Genomic DNA, 11821 nt, shown 5'->3' on the forward strand with positions numbered 1-11821 from the left:
CCTTGTAATCCTACGCATGGGAAGTGTCATCCCTCCCTCTATGAAAGCAATCATGGGGATAACAACTTCTCCCTCGCCTCTATCTGTCAATACTCCTTCAAGAGGACAGTACTGCAGCCCCACCCCCGGAGGAATGTGGTATTTTGCCTTAAAGGCCTCCATAGCGGCCGGAGTCTTTACTAGTTTTTCGAATCTACCCATCTGAGCTGAACTGGAGGAATGAAAATAAAGACCGAGGAGAAAAGTAAAGTTCAAGGAGGGAATCGAAATGGCGAAATGAACAAAATTTATTGATACCTTCACAAAACGCTCAATGGGATGCCTGGAAATCTCTCTTGGAGGAGACGCTTCACGAAAAATGGCTATGGAGGCTTAGCGGGCGTAAGTATTCGTAGATCTCTAGAGTTCGATGGAGTTCTCTGGAATCCTCTGGAGTTTATGAGATGCCGATAAAAAGAAAACTGAACCTCTCTGACATCTTATATAATAGGGAGGAGAGAGAAAAGATCGCTCCTACCTAAAAATTCGAGAAAAAATGATGGCCGTTCGATCCACGCCTCACCTTTGGATGAAGGGGACAGAAAGCCTTCGGAAGTAAATGGCCGCGCCTCGTAAATTGTAGCGCGTCCAAAGTAATTGCCCGCACGAGCGCCCCAAGCCCTCCTTACTTCCATCCTCTCATTAACATCAAAACCCCGCTTTTCTCCTCGGAAGGAGATAAAATCCGGAGTTTTTAGGGGCTATTGTGGGGCCCGGCCCAAAATAATGGGCTAGTTAAACTACGGGCCCATCTGAGAAGCATCCTGTCCGAGGAGAAGTCATAGCCAAAACATTATTCAAGCTCAATTGCGGTAAAAGAAACATGTCCGAAGAGTAACTCCTCCTCGGACATTACGAAGTTCGGACCAAGAGCTCGCCCCAACCATTGCAGTTCATCCTCCAAGCATATAAAAAAGAATAAAACCCAAAATATCTCATGGAAAACTGCCACCACCACATTAAATGTGTCACAACCACCCTCTTGGCCGCATTAATGAGGAAAAGACCCCTGAACAGTACTACCTTGGCCACTGCAACTCACAAGGGAGTGATAAGGGTGTCTGATAGGACAAGTGCTCAAGTGGGAGCTCAGATGATCAACAAGTGTAAGGTTCAGATAAGAATGAGAGAGCTATATAATGTAGTGGAGTCCCTCAAAGAGGGGGGGGGGGAAATGTATTTTGTACTCAGGAAATAGAATCTTCTATTAGATATCCATTCTTGTGTTTTTGTTTCTGCAATAATATTGTCCATGCATCAAACCGACTAAGTTCACGGAGGCTAAATTCTTTGACCCTTCCTCTACAAAGATTTATTGTGTGTTGCGCCTTGGGTCAAGGCCTGATCAGTAGGGTTTGGACCAGGAAAATCGTGCAACTACAATATTTATCAATAAAATTGTTGTTATTTTTCAATAGAAAAAAATGATGTTTAATTCATACTCTAAATTAATTGTTTGAAAAATGTAAATGAATTTGTGCAAGGCATGTCTTTTCAAGCAAAAGAATATCTTGAGGCATAACACCTATGTTATGAGTACTTGAGTAAGTTGGGATGGATTGAAATTTTATTTTGAGTCTTATGTTGGAGTAAATTCAAATTAATAGTATTATTATTTTCTAGTCATCTGATCCAACCCAATATATTATATATGTTAACTAAATATGTTATTGAATGCCCTTAGGGCAATTGATAAAGAGAATAAAATGAGTTCCAACTTCCAATGGCTAAAAAGTAACAAAACCTAATAAATAAACAAATACATCTCAAGTCCTACTTGTAAAAAAGCCATCAGATTACGATAAAAAATTCAACCCTAACCAATATCTTAGGGGACTGTTAACCGGGCACATAATTATAATACCCGCTTTGTTGTGTCTGACACCAACAGCCTATGAGATGGGCCTAAAAATATTCCAGCTGTTCTGGTGGCAGAATGTTATAGCCGCTCTTGTGCCTGGTTTTCTTGTGATGTGTCACCTCTTGATATTGTTCTTCCAGACAAAAAGGGGATCCCAGATATTGCCCTCCAAACAAGACATTATATAGTCTGATCCGATAGACATTTCAACTTGACATGTTTCACCTACGAAATGTGTCATGCTTGACATTGCCTGTTTTTTCTTGTCATATTTAGATGCTGCACTTGCATATTGAGCCTTCTGGAAACCATGAAATGCTAGACTTGCTTTGTTGCATTGCATCAATGAAATGAAATAGAGTAGAAGCCTTTTCAATCAGCCATACTGGTGCTATATTTCTCTCTCAGATGCTTATTTTTCACTTCATATCTGTGACAATTTTCAACAAGATGGAATTAACTCCCACATCTTGTTGAGTCATGTGAAAACCACAGCACTTTGTCTACAAACGGAACCAATAAGCGTAATAACCAACTTTGAGATTATATATGGTTGTGTAGTTTTTGCGTCAGAAAATGAGGTAGATATTACTTGCACTCTTCAAGTTATCTAAAGTATAGTGAGTATCAGAGTAAATTTACCGAAGGTTGTCGGGAGTCCACTAAAGCCAAAAGAACTTTGAGGGCACACCAGTTAGTTTCCTGTAAAGAAAGAGTACTCTGTCACGCAAATCTCAAATGTTCATATGATCATTTTTGACACAACTTTCTTTTTTTTCTTTATAATTGATAAGTTGGGGACACAAATAGTAAGTCATGAACCCATGAATTCACACTTCATCTCATATTATGAGAGTAGAAGATACCTCTAAAAGTAAGGGATCTCAAAGAATCCAATTTTAACTCTTCAGCACAACATCTTTTTACTATATCAAATTGCATTGCCTCAAAAAGGAAAGAAGTCCCACTATTAGTATTATTTACCCCAAACAAGCACAAATGTTTGAGATGATGCACAAATTAATAATTAATATGGATCCCTCATGACAGATCCTTCATCCCTTGGTATTATATTTACATATTTATCTTTATCCAAAAACAGAAATGGATTCATGATAAAAGGACTGAATATTCCTAGACAGGCCAATTCGACAGAATTACTGGCAGTATATAGTGGAAAACAAAATTAAAAAAGAGAACAAGTAGGCTACCAAGATAGGTAGTTTGTAATTCAGATGAAATCATTAGGGTTCACTTAACAAGCACAATGGCAAGAGTACCAACTTAAACTAAGCAACAGAAATAGAGTAACATGCATATACACAGAGCAGAGAGAGCATTAAAATACATAAACTTCAAGAGATTCATGTCCCATACATAAGAGGATATACATAATTTATAGACTTTTGAGTGTTTCAATTCATCATCAAATTAAATGGGATCCTGACTAGGAAGTAACAAAAAGGGAAGAAAGCAAGCAGTCAAATAAGGACAAACCATTCTTCAATGCACAACTCTACCAGTTGAAGAAACTTGAAAAATATTCCCCAGCATAATGTTCTTCAGTCCCATGTAATGGAGATCATAGAGTTGGCCAGCCTTGACTCCTCTAAAGTTGATTGGTTATCATAATCCAGAGACCTTGACGCTCCTGGGATCGCATGTGTCAAGTGAAATGGCCTCATCTCAGCTTCTTCTAGTTGAGAATCACAGCACGACCAGAGCAGCTGAATAACACAAACAAACAAAATGAGAAGTAATTCAACATTATGAGTTGGGATAAATTTTTTTTTTTTTTTTTTTTTTTTAACAATCTTCATTTAATGATAGGAAGTTCCCCTGCCAAGGATAACACAACTCAACGTCCAATTTACTGGGACTGTTTAATAGGAAATACCAAAAACACAACCAAGAATTATATCCAATGCCAAATGTCATTAAAATAAAAATGGCCACGACCTTACTATTAAGAAGTGGGCCATCCAGGAGATTGAAAACCGAACATGTGGACTAATTGATTAGTAAAAATGGGTACAGAATAAATAATGCAAGATAACACAAGCTTCAAAAAGTACTCACCTGTATTGAATCAGTTCAGAAGAAATTTCTCTGGACTTTGCGTCCATCTGGAAGATGGAATCTAACCCTACAAAGGAGGTTCCTATCGCCCTTGGGTTCTTCGGGCAGAGGTGGATATGCCAGCTTCTTAGTGGTGCATGTTTTTTCCTCTTCAGTAACAGTTACATCTTTGTCTTTAGCAGTCCTCCCTCTTAAGTCTTTCATGCCTTCCATAGAAGCTGCCAATGCATGTATCATTTCCCCGTCCTCTTCATTTGTTTCATCTGCAACCACAAGAGCATTATAGATTTGACCAGCAAGAAGAAACCCAATTCATTTTAACAACAAGAGATGTCTCAAATGAATCTCTCTTTACAACAAGACAAAACTCAAAAGCAAAATGAAAGCCAAAACTTATAACTAACAACATAAAGTAGTTGACATCTGCCTGAGAAAGTGTCTTTTTTTTTATGATGCGGAACCTCACCAAGGCAGGGCCCTTTGGACCCAACCCTAGGGAGGTGTTATTAATAAATAAAATATCAAAGAGTTGCAAAATAGTAATCAATGACCTCATACCATGTTTCTCATGTGTGAAGTGTCTGGAATGTTTGGTTGAGGGAAAAACTAGAGGGATGGAAAAGGGAAGTTTTCCCTTCTTTGATGTGGTGGAATTGAGGGAGGATGGAAAAGGGGAGTGGGTGGAGATATTTCACCCAGTCCCACCAAAACTCATTTTCCCAGATTGGGAGGAAAAATTCAAGAGAAAAGACATACTTCCATGAAATTTATGACTTTCCCCATTTAATTTCAATCTCTCTCTCTCTCTATTCAAATTTCATGAAAATATATATATATATATATATATATAAATATAAATGTGAGGGTATAATAGTAATTATTATCTTAAATGGAATCGATTTTAATTATATTTACAAGAAACCATAATTAAACTAAAATATGCACATTAATTCATTTGTTGATGTAATCATGTAATACATCATTTTCATAATAATGTTATTCATTGTTGTATCTTCAAACAATAGGATAAAAAGGACATATAAGTGAACTAGTACAAGTTACACTTCCTCTCATTTTTTCTTCTAAACTAAGCAAAAGAAATTTACAACTATTTTATATCCTCTCACTTTTCTATCCTATCAAAAATTGATTTCTTTTCTAACCTTCTTACATTTTCTCATCTCCCATATTTTCACCCTCCCTAACCAACAGACACTCTAGCAATTAAAGTCACCTTACAAATTTTTGGTTATTATTTTTTGCATCAGTTAATGTATTAGAAAATAACAAAAAGCTGTATTTCATCATTACTCTTTTTGTGAAGTCAAGAGCATTGAAACCCTTACATACCTTTACAGCTTTGATGAGGAGTCAAAGAACTTTCTCTTTGGCGTTTATCGGAGAGAATTATGTGACGATCTTTGGGGCCACCATCCATGAATGATAACAGATCCTACAAATGACATGAAAATTTCTATGATTAGCAATGCAATACAACTCAAACTTGGGTGCAAGTTTTTCTATACAACAATCCTTAGCCCCTTCCAAATGTGACATTTTTTTTTATCAAGCTAAGCCCCAAAAATGCAAGAATATGCATCCCCATAACGCATACCTCCAGCAATTGATCAGTTTGAACCATTCCACACCAGGAACGCATTTTCTGACCAGTTATGGGGTCAATGACAAGCACTACAGGAAAGGAATCCAGCTTGTAAAACGTGCAAACCTTTCTGCCTTCAGTTGTATCATCATACACCTATATTCACAAACAAGATCTGAGTGATTAAGTACAGACAGTGAATGTTACTAGAAATAAAAAGATATATATCCAAAATTTCAAAGTCCATAATAGACAACATCCAAATCAGCAGCAAAGATTCTCACAACCATCAAATCAATCTACAACTTATCATAGAGATCATCAATATTTGAGCCATAAAGTATTCTAGATTAACTAGAGTGGCTTCAATGGTAAATGCAACTGACAATCCAAATATATTATTACAGTTGTATATGTCAATTACTATTATCTAAAACAAATCTGATATTGTCTGTTTGCAGATAGGGGAAAAAAGGTTTATATAATTTTCAACAACCTAAACTTCCAAGATATCAGAAGATATCATTAACATAAAAGAAGCCGGTTACTGACCACCCCTCTCAATTGCCTCTCTAGAGTCATACATAAATTGCCCATAGGAGAACATCGATTGTTTATATATACAAAGAAAAAGTTCGCCATATGATCTTGAATTAGAAACCTATTATACACATAGGACAAGTAATCACGTGGCACAGAGGCATCTATTATTTTTAAATATAACACGATGGAGAAGTTTTTCTTTTTCTGAAGTGACAAGAGGATTAAGTTAATTCCCATAGAAACCAAAGAAATTGAACTATGTGATGATAACTGACTCCACTTTAATATTAATCAATACCTTTGTAATAGGTCGAAGTTAAACTGCCCACCTAAACCACCATTCCCTTAGTTCTTTAAATTACAGGCGTTGAATTCATCTTCCTATATGATCTCTCAAGCCACACACACACACACACAGACACACAGTTCAATGAATCTAAAAATTGGCCTTCACCCAAAAAAGGCAATTTCCAGCAGACCTGGACGGGGCTTCTTGGAAACAATTTTTTTTTTTTTTTTTTTGGAAAAAAAAAAGGCAAGTAACAGGGCTTCTTGGGAAAAAGTACCCAAACAATATCAGATTAGAAACCACATCAAAGGGAACATCCTGCAACAATTTATGAAAAATAAGAAGAGAATCTCGTATAAGAACACTTAAGTCTATCAAGAAATTACAGACCTGCCAGAAGAAAAAATTGGACATAATAATTTGAGAAACAGCTTCATTTGACCATGTATCCCAATTAAGCTTCACAAAGAAATATAATGATTCCAAGTGAGTATGTGTCAACAAAAAAACAATAATAATAAACAGACAAACTAAAAATTTAGAAACTACCATACGAGAGGTGAACTCTTTAGTCGATTGCAAGTTCATGAGGAGCCATTTGTCATAAGAAGCAGCAGCATTTTTCGCCTGCATTTGTAGATAAGTCTTAAAAAAAAACAAACAAAAAAACTAGTTAAAGATCAAGGTCTGCATAACCACAGATGCATTGGTACTTCAATTAACTAAAATACTTTGAATTTAAAATCAAGCTCAAAAAATTAGTAATGTACTATTTCAAGTCCTGATAGGTCACTAAATAAACTCAGGAAAAAAATTTCCATAGATAAGATAATAAAAGGCTTATAAGCAATTTGGTTCAAAATCAAAAGATATAAAAGGCTTGGAAACTAGCAAGATTGGATTAAGATACCATAAGTAGAAATTGTTGTTTAGGGCAATCATAGCAAAATGTTGAGACAAAAGCATAATGGATCATCCATGGAGGTGTCCAGAAGGCAAAGAGCCAACTTTTGACCGACCTTTTTAATCATATAATAAGGTAAGTTCATAATAAACAGATTATATAGGATTGTATAAGCCTAGCAATAAAACTATTATATAGGATTGAGATATATAATTGCAACTGTTGATTGATAGACCTCACTGAATGTAGCCCATAAAAAAAGAAAAACATAACAAAGCAACTCACAAGAAAACAGGATTTTCTCAAGTTGCGGTTTGTATGTCAAACCACTAAATCTGAGGAATTCAAAACCATGCACTGATAATGTGAATGCTATGCTAAAAGCAACAATTACACCATGAGACTTTCTAGCTGCCTTTTTTTAAAATTGTTTTGGAACTAGTGTTGCACAAGTCAGCAAATAATGTAGGCAAGCACAATATGCCCTACATAACAACTAAATGATGTTTGATGAAATGCATAACAAAAAGCTCATGGCTCACATCAAACTAAACAATAAGGTTTCTGCGCCAAACTAACAAAAATTCACTAATTAAATGGAAAAAAAGAAGGGGAGGAGGGGAAGAGAGAGAATGATAAAGAAGAAGAAATTAACATGTTTTTATCACTGATGCAAAAAGGCTTATCACACAGAAAACATACCTATCCAACACATGCTAACAAAATGTGCTAAAAAGCTAGTACTACTTATATGCCAATGCAACTAGTAATGGTCACTCGTGTCATATAAGATTAAAGTTTATAGTGTGAAAACATGCACATGTAACTTTTCAAAGGACCCATGAAACATCAGATGATAGGGAGGACGATATAAAGAAGCAAGACTATCTTGATGGTTCTCTGTTGTAGACAAAGAACCTTGGTCTGATTCCCAGACCCCAGAGCGTTTCATTTCCTCATCAAAATTATGGTGTGCTCTACATGAAAATAACAAAGAAAATAGCATCTTAATGAATGGATAATAAACAAACCAGTCCAAGATAAAATAAATAAAACAAGAAGGTGACACTGCATGCCAAGTTGCAACAAAATGATAGGAGGCAGTGAACAAATATAGTATAGAAGTGAAAAAACACATATAAGTGCTGGAACACTCACATACTAAAAGAATGGCATAAAGAAATACCATTTTCCACCATTTTTCCTTACGAGACAAATATAAAAACGCAAACAGGACCAATCGTCCTGAACATTGATGGCATAAGAAATCCATTAAAACTGTCATGATACATAAAAACAGTACCTCTTAGGTGTTAAACATAAAATAGAAGAGAAACATGACTAAACCAATCTTGACTAACATGAAAAAATGAAGAAAAATGACTCACAAATTTTAAGGGATTAAAAGCCCTCTATAGTAGGTTCTTCCTATAATCCTATTAAGAAATAAATTTTACATGCCTTTTTTTTTATAATGTTTACACAAAGAAAATTAATTTGCTAGTAAGATTTCATCTATTAAAAATTTTATGGTATATGCTTTGCGACGTGCAACTAATTTGAGTGAAGTTCTCCTACGTAATTAAAAAAAAAAAAAAAAAAAAAAAAAAAATTACACCAAAACATTGGAGTTCAAGGGAAGAACAAGGAAAATGTTAAATTGAAGAATATTATATGCAAGTCCAGTTTCTCCTACATTCACTTCACTCAATGTGTAATTTATTGATGCCTTGCTGGTGCAAATGCAAAGTCAATTTAAATTTCAGGGGATTTTGCAAATCATGGCACAAATGGGAGCTATTTTGCAGCATTTTTAAACAAAAAAGGAAAAGCTTGATTCACAAATGAGGTACGTACAAAAGTTAACCAAGGCAAGCTCTGATTTTAACATAAAAAGACAACCATACAGGACACAAATTCGGAAAAATAAAATAAAATCATTGCCGCAATTGAAATTGTATGGAAAGGTTTCAGTTCAATGATCAAGGCTGGAGAAAGAAAACATACTGATACAACATTGCATCATCATAAAGAGCTTCCCTTATAACAGGTAAAGGAGGGCGTACTTGATCTCCAACATTTTATATCTTGTGTCCCTCTCCAAATTACTGAATCAATAAACAAAAGCTACTGTTATAATCTAAACCAATCATGTAAAATTTAATCAATTAAAAATCACAATATTAAAAAGAATTAAATAAATTTCTTAACTTACCCTGTATTCTCATCAACCAAATAGTTCACATTTTCCGCTGCTAGAGATTGTGATGAAGCTACTACTGGCCCACCTTCATTACCCACAAAGAACAACTGAATAGCTTCCTCAAGCTTCCAATGCGTGGCCTGTTACCACAAGGCTCCACCATTCAGTTCCATGCCTTCTTCAATTCAAAGACATTGGTAGCAAACAACCATTCATATAGTTCAAGAAACTAGATACCGAACACAGCAGTAAAATTTAAAATAATTTCTATCAATCAAAAGAGATCAAGAGAACATAAATAAATAACCTAAACTAATAGTATTCCAAAATACAGGCATGTAATTACTAAAGTCAGCTTAAAAATTCCTACTTGAGTTGGCTCTAAAAATATTTTAAAAGGGTCATACCCAATGCACAACAAATATATATGATAAAAGGGTCAAATCGTGGTTTCAAAACCCCATGTGTCTATGTAACAATCAAAAACCTTTTTTATGAACTAATTAGTCTCAGCTGCACCTAGCTTTTTTGCCATCCTATCTAAGGTGAAGGTGAGAGTATGTCTTCCACCTCTCAATTTATCATGCCCTTCATTGTTTTAACTTTTATGAATCAATATAAACAAATAATAGTTTACCTAGCAAAAAATAGATCAACTAAAAGAATGACTAAACATTGGTGTATATTTTTCATGCACCTAAGCATGAGTATGAACTGCTTAGCTCGTTAGGGGTGAATGCCAATAAGTTTTACTAGCTAGAGAGTCCAAAAGCTCTTCTTTTGAAAGGCTCCCTACATATTACATATATATGTGTGTGTATTTTTCAATATGCAGACAACCAAGTTTGAGCGTGCTAAATCTCAAACAATTGAAATCATATAGTATAAGCTCCAGTTACACCAAAAGATAGCATAATATAAAGTTCGAGGCTTTCATTATAGTGATCATGTCAGACAACAGAAACCATTGGTATATTAAGTGCCCACATAAGAAAAATTCGTTGTCTCAAAAGTAAAGCTTGATGAATAATACACAAAGAACCAAAATCTAATAAACACACATTGCAATCTCCATCCCAAAATTCAAAACACACAGTACAATCGTAACCCAATTTTTCTTTAAAAAAAAAAAAAAACCCAGAAGAGTATTCAGTCCCTCAGTGCCAAAGATGTAAACTTTATTATCAAAGAAATCAGATATCAATATCAAATATAAAATATATGTGACCTGCAAGAACTGAATGGCGGTATCGGCGGTCTGGCCACCGGTTATCTCTAGAAAAAACAAGACCATGCTCTGCTTATCAGAAGTAGAGAGCAGTCCTTCATCCATAGCTTCTCTTCTCTTTCTGTTTTGTTTTTCTCTCACAAACCTGACTGCTGAGAGATCTCTCTTAGCCCAGGAATAGGAACGAAACAACTTAATGAAATCATGAATGCAGAGACGGAGGGAAAGGTTTATATAAACTAGGGTAAATTGCAAATTACACCCTTGAAGTTTGGGGTTAACTGGATTTTACACCCCAAAGTTTCAAATTCTTAGTTTTACACCCTAAAGTTTGGTTTTGTTAGCAATTCACCCCCCACGGTTAATTTTTTCTGTTAAGTGACACATCATCATGCTAATGTGTTCTATTTTTGCCAAATAAGCATCAAAACTACGTCATTTCAACTATGACCAAGAGAAAAGCTGGCACAAATCAAAACTACGTCGTTTTAGCCTAAAGTTAAAATACTATCATCTAGCTTAAACGACACTGTGAAGACCTAACTCTAAAATCCAAAACGCAACCCACGGATCCAGTTCTTGAACTCGGTGAACCCCACAAACCCAACTCCTTTGCTCTGCAACTTCTACCGTGAGTCAGTCCATCGAAGGCTTTGATAATTATCATTATCAAGGCTTGTCTGCTCTGCAACTCCTCTGTGATGCATCATTATCAAAGCTTGATCAAGGCAAGTCAAAACCCTTTTAAGTACCCAATATTGCTCCACATCATCTCTCATGACCAAAATTATCTTGAGCACTGAAGCTTGGATCCAAAGGTCTTCGTAGGATCACGTGCATTTGGAGGACTTGTTGTAGATATACCAAGAGACAGAAGAAAAAAAAAAAAAAAAAAAAAAAAAAAGAATAAGAATAAGAATATAATGTTTTCTCATTGGCGTAAAATTTATAGGTTTTTTTTTTTTTTCCTCTTTAATGAGTTAAAAAATTTATGGGGAATTCTCTTCTATCAATTGACTGGATGACCAATCACTTAACTTAGTTTAATTTGCATGGTGAAAAAAGAGTGGGA

At 35.3% G+C, this 11821-nt stretch overlaps 1 pseudogene; it reads right to left on the reverse strand.

Moving 5' to 3' along the window:
- Nucleotides 1-1813: 1813 nt before the first annotated feature.
- On the reverse strand, nucleotides 1814-10936 carry LOC126728058 (plant UBX domain-containing protein 7-like; annotated as a pseudogene).
- Between the last annotated feature and the right edge of the window lie 885 nt (nucleotides 10937-11821).

The sequence above is a fragment of the Quercus robur genome, chromosome 5, assembly GCF_932294415.1.
Source record: "Quercus robur chromosome 5, dhQueRobu3.1, whole genome shotgun sequence".
Lineage (NCBI taxonomy): Eukaryota > Viridiplantae > Streptophyta > Magnoliopsida > Fagales > Fagaceae > Quercus > Quercus robur.